The sequence below is a fragment of the Myotis yumanensis genome, unplaced genomic scaffold (genome assembly GCF_028538775.1).
Source record: "Myotis yumanensis isolate MYYU_CA2020_CCGP unplaced genomic scaffold, mMyoYum1.0.hap1 SCAF_6, whole genome shotgun sequence".
Classification (NCBI taxonomy): Eukaryota; Metazoa; Chordata; class Mammalia; order Chiroptera; family Vespertilionidae; genus Myotis; species Myotis yumanensis.
In genome coordinates, this window is record NW_027223757.1 from 96,164,219 (window position 1) to 96,178,267 (window position 14,049).

Sequence of the window (14,049 nt, forward strand, 5' to 3'; positions counted from 1 at the left end):
GGGGGGGGGGGGGATATGGGAGATTGTGTCCTTTTATAAGTCTTAAAAATCTACACTGAATGAAGGAAACACCAGTGTACTTCTAAAAGTATTCTATTTCTGATTCTGCCCCCAATCTGTAAGCTCTATGAACACAGGCCGTGTTGGTCTTGTTTAATGCTGTACCCTCTTCCTAGTGCCTAGCACAGAGCCCAGGAGATCCTGAACAAATTAATTGGAAAACTGTGTGTTTCTATTTTAGAAGAAATGGCATTATAATCCATTGGTTCCTTGGCTATTTCATCTCTGATATATTCCCCAATCTTCCTAATACCTAAGGATTATCATTTCCAATATTTGAAAATCTTCATGCTCATTTCTTCCTTTTCCCATCATTATGTAGAATTCTCCTACACTAATGTTAATTTTTAACAAAACAAATAATATAGAATAACATTGTCCTGGTGAAAGTTACTAAAAACTTTTATATTAATAGTAAACAAGACTTTCTATCCTAAAAAATTTATTCAACGTTGGAATTTAGCACGGAAATTCTAGAGATATTTAAAATATCTCCATTTTAGAGACATATGAGAAATAGAAAGGATGAAGACGGGATGAAGGAGAATTCAAGAAAACAAATGGAATAAATATAAAGGAAGGGAATTTTATACATTGATAATTCTACCCACCCTAGAAAGGTTTCCCTATAAATAGATAGAGAACAAATTGAAGGACAGAATAAGTTCAATTTACCAAACGGTCCAATCATGGTCAGCTAGAGCTGCCATAACAAAATAACAAAATACTAGGTGATTAAACAATAGGGACTTATTTTCTCACAGTTCTAGAGACTGGGAATCCTAGATCAGGGTGCCATAGTGGAGTGCTAGTGAGGACTCTCTTCCTGGCTTGCAGACAGTTGCCTTCTCACTGGTAGGAAGGACAGAGGCACAAAAAGGGCTGGGAGGATCTTTGCAGCTGTCGAGAATCTGGAGGAATATCTCAGCAGCAAAGATCTTCTGTGGGCCTCAACCATATGTGGGCTATCCAGCCCAGAACACTAGTGCCAAATAACATCTGGAGCCTGAATAACCTCTAGAGCCTGAAAAACATCTGGCGGAGATTTTGTCCACCAGGGACAGACTGAATCTGCCTTCTTAAAGGGCCAACACGTAAAATCTGGTTCACAGGCCTGCACCCTGGGCTCCAGCAAGGGCCAGCAGCTCAGAGCAGACAGAAGTCATACAGGAAGAAATTGGGTTGAGGGGATTTGAAAAGAGGGTTAGAGGGACATCTGCCAGGGTCCCTGTGCTGAGTCTCTCCCCCACACTGCCCACAGACACAATCTTTCTTAAGTCAGCACTCTCCACAATGCCATATCAGCCTGGGAAAATGCACTAGCTCTACACTCTGGATTCCCTGTGGCCCCACCCTGATGAGCTCAGTGCCCTGCAGAGGAGTCAGCTGGCTGTGGCCAACGTGGGCCCATGGTACAGACTATCTTGGAAAGCTCTCAAGGAGGTCCATCTTGTGTGCACAGCTCTCCCTCCAAATAGCCAAATCTTAATCTGTTTTAGCCTGACGAACTCTACTGCTTTCTACTGATGACTCTCTGAGAACCTGCCCCACCACAAAGGTCTGCAGGTCCCAGGTGGATGGTGGGTGGCCTTCATGTACCCTGAGACTTTTACTGAGTGGCCTCAGACTGAGTTTGAATCTCTATCAAGATGAGCTACTCACCCCTACCTGGTGACTCACTGAGAACTTACCTCATACAACTCATGTACCACTAAAGGTTCTTTTAGTGACTGAGCCTCACAGGCATCATTCGGGCAGAGGAGGATCTCAGGGTGACTTGTACCCCAGACTCAGTAATGGTGGAAGCTGGCCTTGGGATGCAGCTTGGCCCCTTTCATGCTCACACAGGCCCAGCAGAGTCAGCCAAACACTGTGGATCACTTTGTAGCTACTAACAGGTAGCCCAGGGCTGGTCATAGGCAGAATCTGACATTGAACTGCACTGGAGTCCTATCCCAAGAGCCCCCAGAACCAACTCACCCAATGGCAGGCTTCAAACCACATCAAAGCACAACCCAAAGGGTGTGCTCCAAAAGCAGTACACCCAAGGGTGAATTTGGCAATTCCACTTCGTGGAAGTCAGCCCTCCCATGGCAGCTCATACACTGTGGCCGAGGTCAATCCTCATAGTCATTCAGCCTGAGGATGGAACAAGAGCAATAAAGACTCAACTATAAAGAGAGAGCTCCCATAAACCACACAAGGACATTCCTGGAGAACCTAAGACAGGTGATCAGGAAGCTGTGCCATTGAGCTCAAGACACCTACTACATAAGGCCACCTTACCAAGACTGGAGGACATAGCATATTTACCTAATACACAGAAACAAACACAGAGAAAAAGCCAAAATGAGGAGACAAAAAAGCATGCCTCAAATGGAAAAAACAAACAAACAAAAAAAAAAAAACAGGAGACATCTCCAGAAAAAAAAAAACCCTAAATGAAATGGCAAGCAATCTACCAGATACAGTGGTTATAAAGATGCTCAAGGAACTTAGGGAAAAAACGGATGACATGATCTCACTCATTCATGGATAATAAAGACCATTACAAACTTTTGAACAATAATAGATACAGAGGCAGAGCTGCCTCAAACTGATTGTCAAACTGCAGTGGGAAGGCCAGAGAGAGTTGGGGGGCAGGAGGGAGGGGAGTAAGAGATCAACCGAAGGACTTGTATGCATGCATATAAGCATAACTAATGGACATAAGACACTGGGGGGTAAGGGAGGGTAGTGGTTTGTCAAGGGCGGGGGGGGGGGGGGGAAGGATACTTATGTAATACCCTTTGTAATACTTTAAGAGGAAAATAAAAATAAAAAAAAAAAAAAAACGATGTAAGTCCTGTAATCGGCACTGCAGTTCAGCCTCTGCTTCGGCAGGGTGCTGTAACTGTAGTCGCTGGCCAGCTTAATAAAGGCTCCTAAATTTAAAAAAAAAAAAAAAAAAAAAAAAAAAAAGAAAAAACGGATGAACTCAGTAAGAACTGAAACAAAGATATAGGAAACATAAAAATGAAAGTAGAAAACATAATAAAAGAAACAGTCAGATATGAAGAATACAATATCTGAAATAAAGAATACACTAGAAGGAATTCAAAGAAGATTAGATGAAGCAGAGGATCAAATCAGTGATTTGGAAGTCAAGGTAGCAGAAAACACCCAATCAGAGCAGAAAAAGAATTTTTAAAAATGAGAATAGTTTAAGGGACCTCTGGGACAACATAAAGCATAACAACATCTGTGTCATAGAAGTACCAGAAGCAGAAGAGAGAGATGAAGAGAATGAGGACCTATTGGAAGAAATGATGACCCCAAAATTCCCTAACCTGGTGAAGGAAAAAGACCCATAAGACCAGGAAGTGCAGAGAGTCCCAAACAAGATGAACTCAGAGGCCAACACTAAGACACATCGTAATTAAAATGGCAAAGGTTAAAGACAAAGATAGAATCTGAAAAGCAATTAGAGAAAGACAGTTACCTGCAAGGGTGCTTTCACACGACTATCAGCTCATTTCTCAACAGAAACATTTCAAGTCAAAAAGGATTGGCATGAAATATTCAAAGTAACGAAAAACAAGGACCTACAACCAAGACTACTCTACACAGCAAGGCTATCTTTTTTAAAATTGAAGGAGAGAATACCAAAATGGTAGCAGAGTACGTGGAATCTACACTGACACTCTCCCAGGACCAAACTGGAAATAAAACTAAAATACAGAAACCACACCCCTTCTTCCCCTGAAAAATCAATTGAAGACTACCTGGAGAGAACCCTGATAACCAAGGATGGAAAGTGGAGACCACATAGAGACTGGTAGGAAGTGTGGAGGTACAAAAAGACTGGCCAGGCTCCCACAGAGGACATCTCAGTTATGGGGGGTAGCAGGGGAGAGGTGGTTCCCACTGAGAACTCTGAGGTCTAAACCACAAGCTGGGCTCTTCAGCCCTAAGCACTAGAACTGAGAAAGGTGCCCACATAACATCTGGCTGTGAAGAGCAGTAGGGTTGCTGTCTTCCAGGGACAGATGGCTGGAAATTCAGGCCCCCTCTTAAAGGGCCAATGCACAAAATTTTGTGTGCAGCTGCTCACCTTGGGCTCTGGCAGATGGAGGGCTGTGTGAGTGGAGGCCAGGTTTGGGGGCTTTGAGGATAGAGCTTACAGGGCAGCCACCCCAATTTCCTGTGCTGAGTCATTCCCTCATACTTCAGAGGACATCTTTCTTCAGTGAATCTTTGCTACCCAGGAATTTCTGTATGGGGGAAAGGCAGTTGCAACACCCTGTTGGAAAACATCTTGTCCCCCGCCCCCGTGGTCAATAGTCTGGGGCTAGTCAAGGCTGATAACAATCAGACTACAGGCAGAGGCAGATCTCTGGAGGCTTTGAGTCTTTCCCTGATTTCCTTCTTGGCCCAAGACTAGGAAAAGCAGACCCTAGTGCACATCAAAGGCACCCAGCCCCAGCAGAGAGAGCCACAAGCTGTGGATTGCTAATAGCTCCAAACAAGGTATGCAGGGTAAGTCACAAACAGCATCTGACATTGTCCTGCACTAGAGATTGGGACTTGAAGCACATCTACCTAATACACAGACACAAACACAAACAATCAGCCAAAATGGGGAGACAAAAGAACAAGTCCAAAATGAAAGAACAAGAGAATTTTTTAAAAGAGATAAAAGAAATGGAGATAAATTTATCTGAACTCTTTAGTTCAGAATAATGATGGCAAAGATTCTCAACATGAGAAAAGATATAGTAACTTTGAAGAATGACAGCACTGATAATACAGTGGAAGAAATACACAGCAGATTAGAGGAAGCCAAGAATCAGATAAGTGAATTAGAAGACAGGATAGAAAAAAATCAATCAGAGAATCAAAAAGAAAAAACAATTAAAAAACAGGAGGAAAGCTTAAAGGAGCTATGGGACAAACTGAAACATAACAATATTTGCATAACAGTGTACCAGAAGGGGAAGAAAGTGAGCAAGGAATAGAGAACATGTTTGAAGAAATAATGGCAGAAAACTTCCCTAACCTGGTGAAGGAAAAGGTCACACAAGTCCAGGAGGCACAGAGAGTCCCCAGCAAGGAGAACCCAAACAGGCCCACACCCAGACACATCATAATTAAAATGCTAAAAATTAAAGACAAAGAGAAAATCTTAAAGGCAGCAAGAGAAAAGTAAACTGTTACCCACAAAGGAGTTCCCATAAAGCTGTCAGCTGATTTTTCACCAGAAACTCTATAGGTCAGAAGGGAATGGCATGAAGTATTCAAGGTAATGAAAAGCATGGATCTGAAACCAAGACTATTATATCCAGCAAGGCTATTATTCAAAATAGATGATGAAATAAAGAGCTTCCCAAAAACCAGCACCCCAAGAAATGCTAAATGGACTGCTGTAATGAGAATAAATGGAGGGAGAGAGAAATATAGGCATAAAGAATTCAAATGGCAATAAATAAGTACCTATCAATAATAACCTTAAATGTAAATTGATTAAATGCTCCAATCAAAAAAACATGACCCATATATATGCTGTCTACAAGAGACCCACCTCAGAACAAAAGACTGACACAAGATGAGAGTAAATAGATAGAAAATAATTTTCCACGCAAATGGAAATGAAAAAAAAAAAGCTGGAGTAGCAATACCTGTGTATGACAAAATAGACTTCCAAGTGAAGGCCATCACAAGGGACAATAAAGGTCACTACATAATACTAAAGGGATCCATCCAACATGAGGATATAACCCTGGTAATTATATATGCACCCAATACAGGAGCACATAAATATATAAAAAACTTGTAGAAGACTTTAAGGGAGAGATCAACAACAATACAGTCATAGTAGGGAACTTCACTGGAGAGATCTTCCAGACAAAAAATTAACAAGGAAACAGTGACTCTAAATGACACACTGGATCAGATGAATTTAACTGACATTTATAGAACATTTCATCCCAAAGCTGAAGGTTATACATTCTTCTCAAGGGCACATGGGTTATTCTCAAATACAGACCACATGTAGACCACATGTTAGGATACAAAGTAAGTCTCTACAAGTTTAAGAAGATTGAAATCATATCAAGCATCTTCTCAGATCACAGTGGAATGAAATTAGAAATCAATTGCAGTAAAAACGCTAAAAAACATTCAAACACATGGAGGCTAAATAGCATGTTATTAAACAATAAATGGGTTACCAATGAGATCAAGAAAAATCAAAAACTTCCTGAAAACAAATGAATATGAACAAACAACAACTTCAGATCTCTAGGACATAGCAAAAGCAGTGGCCAATCAGGATTTATTCCAGGGATGCAAGCCTGGGGAAATATCTGCAAATCAACGAACTTGATATGTCACATAAACAAATTGGAAGACAGAAATCACATGATCATATCAATAGACGCAGGAAAAGCATCGACAAAATCCAACACCCATTTTTCATAAAAACTCTCAGCAAAGTGGGAATAGAGGGCCCCTGGGCTCCCCTCTGCCTGAGTCACGGTGCCTGAGTCCAGCCAGACTCAGCAGGCCAGGGTGCAGCGTGAGCCTCTGGGCCGCCCAGCAGCACCACACGGAAGCTGGGCGGGCAGCACACTCTCTCCCAGCTGGCCTCACAGACAGGCTCCTGCACAAACCATCGGGGAGCCTGACTGACCCCTGCGGTCCTGGTGGCTGTGGCCTGAGTCACCTGGAAGAGGCCGTGTGGGTGCGAGGTGGGCTCCTCATGAGCACACGGCACCTGAGTGTGGGGACTTCCCTGGCACATGAGCCCTGGCGTGCCAGGGGAGAGTAGCAGGGAGAGTGAGAGCAAGCTCAGCAGACACCCTGCATTCTTACTGCACCGCCATCCCCATCACAACTGCCAGGAGAGAGGTCGCAGCCCCCTGTCCAGGCAATGCAGGAGGTTGGTTGCCACCACCCATCCTCAGTTACCCATCCCAGCCTGGGGCCCAGCTCTGATCAGAGATCAGGGCCTGCCAGCCACTGACTACTGTCTGTGGGGTGATTGGTTGGGGCCGGGCCCCCCACCTGGCTCCCTCAGCGCCTGGGAGCCGGCAGCAGCCCTGCCCCCCACAGCTGCCACTGGTCGCTATCTGTGAGGCCATCAGTGGGGCGATAGGTCCCCACTTACACCTGCCTTGGGCTGGCACCGCCTGCTCACCTACTCCACCATCCTGCTGGGGTCCCGTTCTCATCTGCCACCCGCTGCCAGCGCCACATCCCAACACCCACTATGTTTCATGCCACCCCCTGGTGGTCAGCACACATCACAGTGAGCAGTCGAACGCACGGTAGAACATTTTGCATATTAGGCTTTTATTATATAGGATAGCCAAGATATGGACGCAGCCCAAGCACCCATCAATAGACAAGTGATGAAAAGCTGTGGTACATATATACAGTGGAATATTACTCAGCCATAAAGAAGATTAAAATCTTACCATTTGCAGCAGGATGGATGGACCTAGAAGGTATTACGCTAAGTGAAGTAAGTCAGAGGAAGGCAAATACATATGATTTAACTTCTATATGGAATCTAAAGGACAAAATAAGCAAACAAAATTGAAAGACTCATAGACACAGCGGGTAGGGGTTTGGGGGCTGGGTGAAAAAAGTGAAAGGATTAAGAAGTACAAATTGGTAGCTACAAAATAGTCACAGGAATGTAAAGTGCAGCATAGAAAATAAAGTCAATAATACTGTAATAACTATATATGGTGCCAGGTGAGTACTGGAAATATTGTGAGGAATACTTTGTAAACTAACCACACTGCTGTACACCTGAAACTAACACAAAATAAAATAAAAAGCATGCATTTTTATCTTAAAAAGTAGAGGCCCGGTGCACAAAAATTTGTGCACTCGGGGGGTGGGGGGTCCCTCAGCCTGGCCTGTGCCCTCTTGCAGTCTGGGACCCCTCAGGGGATGACCACCTGCTGTCTTAGGCCCACTCCCCAGGGCATTGGGCCTACGCTGGCAGTCAAACATCCCTCTGGCAGCCCGGGAGCCCTCAGGGGATGTTCACTTGCCAGCGGGGAGCAGGCAGAAGCTGCAGTCAGACATCCTTAATGCTGCTGAAGAGGCAGGAGAGGCTCCCACCACCACCGCTGTACTGGCAGCCATCAGCCTGGCTTGTGGATGAGCAGAGCTCCCCCACATGGGAGCGCACTGACCACCAGGGGGCAGCTCCTGCATTGAGCATCTGCCCCCTGGTGGTCAGTGTGTGTCATAGTGACCAGTCATTCCCAGTTGTTCTGCTGTTTGGGTCAATTTGCATATTAACCTTTTATTATATAGGATAGAGGCCTGGTGCATGGGTGGGGGCCGGCTGGTTTGCCCTGAAGGGTGTCCCGGATCAGGGTGGGGGTCCTGCTGGGGTGCCTGGCCAGCCTGGGTGAGAGGCTGATTGCTGTTTGTAGGCTGGCCACGGCCCCCAGCCACCCAAGCTCCCAGTGGAGGCTGGCTGGAAGCAGGTATCTGGGATTTATTTAGCTTCTATAATTGAAACTTTGTTGCCTTCAGCGGAGGCCACAGCTTGCCAGGGCAGGTGGGAAGCTTGGCTTCCTCCATCAAGGGGGCAACCAAGGCTCCTGCTGGCTCCAGCTCCGTGGTTGCCGGCCAACATCTTGGTTGGGTTAATTTGAATATAGTCGCTCTGATTGGCTGGTGGGTGTGGCTTGGGGCATAGTGGAGGTGCAGTCAATTTGCATGTTTCTCTTTTATTAGATTAGATAACTATAATTACTCCAACCAATTCTCTTTTCAGTTGACTTACTGTGAAATGATTTGGTCTTAAACCCTGTATGAGAAGCCAAACAGATGTTTGTGCAAAGGATTAGAGCCATATTCTCCCTCTTTCTTACTGAATTAATGATGCCAGTTTACAAGATGTGTGCAATTCTATTGGGCAGAACAAACATTAATATAGAGGAGGAAATGTCCTGGAAATGCTGAAAATATCTTCAAAACAACAAAAATTGACACCTTATACCAAAACTATTCAGTGACAGAAATGAGAATGAGGATGTAGCTGAGAAAATGACAAAAGAAAGATGGACAGAGCAGATTGTAAGAAGAATGGACATACTATCTTTTTATATTTTTTTTATTGATTTCAGAAAGGGAGAGGGGAAGAGGGCTAGAAACATCAATGATGAGAGAGAGTCATTGATTGGCTGCCTCCTGCAGGCCCCCTACTGTGGACTGAGTCTGCAACCCAGGCATGTGCCCTTGGCTGGGATCAAACCTGGGACCCTTCAGTCAGCAGGCCAATGCTCTGATCTACTGAGCCAAACCAGCTAGGGCTGGACATACTATTTTTAAGTGATTCCCTTAAAGAGATATTAGAGCTCAGAGATAAGTGAAAACCTGGAGTGGACTATGCTATTCTCACACCCAGCGGGGCTTTGTAATACCAAAGAGCTAGATGTGCTCTTGTAGGAAAGTGGAGAATTCTGAAACCCCAGCATATTTACCCAAAATATCTGACAGGAGCTTTGGCTCCATCTTAATAAGTCATTTGTAATGTTTCTTTAGAAAAAAATGACTAGGAATTGAGTATTAACCTAGGTTATTGTTATCTAAGTTATTTCATTGTGTTATTTTTAGGCATGACTTCTCCCTCCTCTGGTATTTTTCATCTTCATTCTAGAGTCCTTGGAAATGTCCCAGGCCCTTTCCTACACTTGTTTTTTATTTCTATTTATAAAACTTTGAGACTTGTGTATCCCGATCTGCATCTTTAGAAAGCGGACATCCATGGGGCAGCAGGGGAGGGGCCTGAGATGTGCAGGAGGGAGTGATGAGTTTACCTCAGCTGCTGCTGGGAATGGTCATTGTGTCTATCACCAAAAAAGATCTGTGACTAGAGTGTGAAAGTGAAGGTGGAAATAAGCGATTTTTTTTTAAATATATTTTATTGATTTTTTACAGAGAGGAAGGGAGAGAGATAGAGAGTTAGAAACATCGATGAGAGAGAAACATCGATCAGCTGCCTCCTGCACATCTCCCACTGGGGATGTGCCCGCAACCCAGGTACATGCCCTTGACCGGAATCGAACCTGGGACCTTTCAGTCCGCAGGCCGACGCTCTATCCACTGAGCCAAACCGGTTTCGGCGAAATAAGTGATTTTTAAAGTGAGGCTAAGTGAAAATCTAGGTAGCAGATTGAAATAATGTAAGCGCTGAACAACAGAGATGATGTGCTCAGAAAAGAAAGGCTGGGGTGGAAATGAAAACTTACATTAATTGAGCATCTCTGACACTTCACAGATTTTTTTTTATTAAATCTCTGAGTTATTATATGAACCAGGCACTGCTTAGAGTAAAATAAATTATGGACATCAAGCAAACAGCTTGAAACTCAGGACAAAATAAATTCAAAGTATATGCTGTCAGTCTCTTTTTTAATGTTACTTTTCTCTTTTGTCCCTTCCTCGACTCCCAACCCCCTCTCCACCATTGGCACACACTCTAAAGTATACAAAATACAATCTTGGGTATGCATCTGTCCTTTTTAAATATCTAGTCTTATGTTGTAATAGAGGCCCAGTGCATGAATTCATGCACCAGAGGGGTCCCTCGAGCTGGCCTGCAGGATTGGGCCGGAACTGGCTCTCCAACATCCCTCGAGGGGTCCCAGATTGCAAAAGGGTGCAGGCCAGGCCTAGGGACCCCACCGGTGCACGATCAGGGCCAGGAAGGGAGGGACCATGGGAGGGCTCCAGGGTGTGTCTGGCCCATCTTGCTCAGTCCCAATCAGCTGGACCCCAGCAGTAAGCTAAGCTACCAGTCAGGGTGTCTGCCCCCTGATGGTTAGTGCACGTCATAGCTAGCAGTTGAGCGGCCTTAGCATCATTAGCATATTATGCTTTGATTGGTTGAACAGCTGACCGGTTGACCAGGCATTTAGCATATTAGACTTTTATTATATAAGATGTGTTTTTAATTTACAACTTTATTTTTTGCTTTAGACCATATTCTATTTCTTACTTTCTTATTTAAGAATATCTTTTTAAGACTTGCCTATATTTTGAATGTCTCTATGTATACACCTAGTGTGTTACTTCATCCCGTAGTGTGTTACCGTACCCATCCACTTTTCTTGTGTTGGGCCCTCAGTTACTTCCTCCTCCCAAGCACCACAAACACTTTGCTAAACATACTAGTTTGTCTCTCTTTCTCTTCCATCACATTTATAAATTTACTTTTCACTTTTAACACTTTATTCACAAAAATCAGGCTCTTTTCGCCAAACTGTACAGTCCCCTATGAAGAGACGAGGGACAGTGTGTCCTAGGTGCTCATTTGCACCGTGAACTTACCTCTATTAGTTTGTGTCCATGCAATTGCAGTTTATGTGACCAACTCTGTTCCTAAACAGTTAAATCTTTCAAAGGCTGGCACAGTGTTCTTCTTTTTATCCTTCCAATCCCAGCATTTCATGTATTACTAACAAACATTAGTTATATTGATCTCACCTTTTTTTTAATATGGTTTTATTGATTTCAGAGAGGGAGAGAGAGAAAGAAACATCAATGATGAGAGAGAATCATTAATTGGCTGCCTCCTGCATGCTCCTCACAGGGGATCAAGCCCGAAACCTGGGCATGTGCCCTGACTGGGAATCAAACATTCAACCACTGAGCACGCCAGCTGGGCTCACCTTTTTTATACATCTAGGGGAAAATAGACTGATATAAAAAACAAAAAGAAACACCACAATGTCAAAATTTCATTCCAGTCCCAGGTCACCACTTACAAACTCTGGGACTGTGACCAAATTAAAACTTTCCTTTGTCTCAGAGAAGAATTAACATTATAAATACATACATACACACACACACACACACACACACACACACACACACATAAATACATAAATGAATTAATGTAAAAGGATATGAAGAGCAGCCAATGAAGTTAAGTTTAAAGAAGGAAACAGATTAATACTGGGGCACATGTCAAATAGCCAACATTTGTTCTGTGATAATTGAGGTTAAGATGACCTCCAGCGCATGTCTGCCTGGCTCACTTCACTACACTACCATTCACCTGCTGTGCGAAACTGGGAGAGACTCCGAGAGATTGTGTTCGAGATGAAGCTACGTCATCTCTCAGAGACTAGTTCCTTGCTTTATAAAACCGGGGTAATAAAGGTTCCAGACCCATAGGATTAAGTCAGTTGGGGTTGGAACAGCGTCTGCCCCATAATCACTATGATTACCAAATGCTGGTGTGAGGGTGGATGTTCGGGTGTTGTAAGTGCGTTAGAGCCCAGCAAAGACAATGTCAAGACCTTTAGTCTCCCTTCCACACTCATTTCCTTGTATTTTATTTTAGGAAGAGTTGTAAAATCTACAGGTAAGTTCATTTTCCTATTCTTTCATTCAAGGAGGACATCTGAGCTAAAGATGTAAAGTGGGAATCTGTCAACATGCAAATGGCATTGAAAGCCCTGAGACCAAGATGAGAAGCCTAGGAGATTAGCATAGGCGGAGAAGAGGACCGGGCCCTGAGGCGGTCCAACATTTAGAAAAAGACAAACAGCAAAGGAAACCAGGAGAAGCCAGCGAGGGAGGAGGGGGGTTCCCAGAGCCAAGGGAGGGAGTGCCGGGAGGGAGGGTGTGGTAGACAGCTCAGTGCTGCGGCAGGTAAGAAAGGAGTGATGCTGGCGCGCTGGGGCCCCTCTTCTCAGGGACACCCTCTCTCCCATACTCACAATCCTATGAATTAGTAGGGAATTGTAAAAATCGCTGGCAAATAAAAAATAAATAAATACAGACAAACATTGAAACCCTGTTATCTTTTCTCTGCTTATCTATAGTGTTAGGAATGGACACTTTGAGGATCTTAGAAAATTACATGTTGAAATAATTCATAGAACAGTTATTTTAGTCTTAATCTCTTACCAGTCACGTCACACTGTTTGTTTCTTTATTTTAGGGACTGACACAAAACCTGCCAGTAAGTTCAATTTCTGTTTCTCAATTTGTGTCGTTTATAAATGCCCAAGGGAATGAAGAATTCCGCTTTGAAAATCTTAATATTCTTATTTCTCATTCATATTTACTCTCCTACTAATAAGATTTTTTTGAAAGCTATTGACAAGAAAGTTGGAGGGACTGATTAGGTAAAAGAATGAATATCATACAACAAATAACACGTGTTTTAAAAAAAGATTGGAGTTAATCTAGAGAAAAAAATCTAAATTGAAAGAAAGGAGGAGGGTAAAGGACAAGAATCAAAAAAATAAATAAATACTGCATTAGCTTGTCTTTTCCTAAATGCTTTCTGAAAGGTGAACATGATGGATGGATGGTGAGTGTTGGCAGGCTAAACAGCCACCTCAGACACTGGATAAAGAAAATGGAATCTATTTAAAAGAAGGAGCTGGGGGATGGGCTATCCCGGTGGTCGGCAAACCGCGGCTTGCAAGCCACATTTGGCTCTTTGGCCCCTTAAGTGTGGCTCTTCCACAAAATACCATGTGCGGGCGCACGTACAGTGCGATTGAAACTTCATGGCCCATGAGCAGAAGTCGATTTTCAGCCTGGACAAGTCTATTTTGAAGAAGTGGCGTTAGAAGAAGTGGAGGGTGTCGGTGGGTCGGTCGGTCGGTCGGGCAGGCGAAGGGAGATGTGGCACAGGCGAGCCGCAGGGGAGGCGCGCGCGATTCATGCACCAGTTGAGTGAGCCAGTCAGTCAGCAGTCTCATGTGCAGTGGTTAGCGCACGGTGACAAAAGTACCGACTCGAAGCATAAAGTTACCTGTATTTTTTCAACCAGCTGCAAATCCTGCAGGTATTTTTGTCATCAATTTAAGAATTGTAATTCTTTTGTGTTGGTGGCTTTATTATTATAAAATGAAACATTTTTTTAGGTGCCCTGTTTGAGATGGCTACAAAGAAAAAGCAAAAAAAATGGAAGACAAAAACCATGAATTTAAAGTTGAATTTAAAGTTGAATGTACC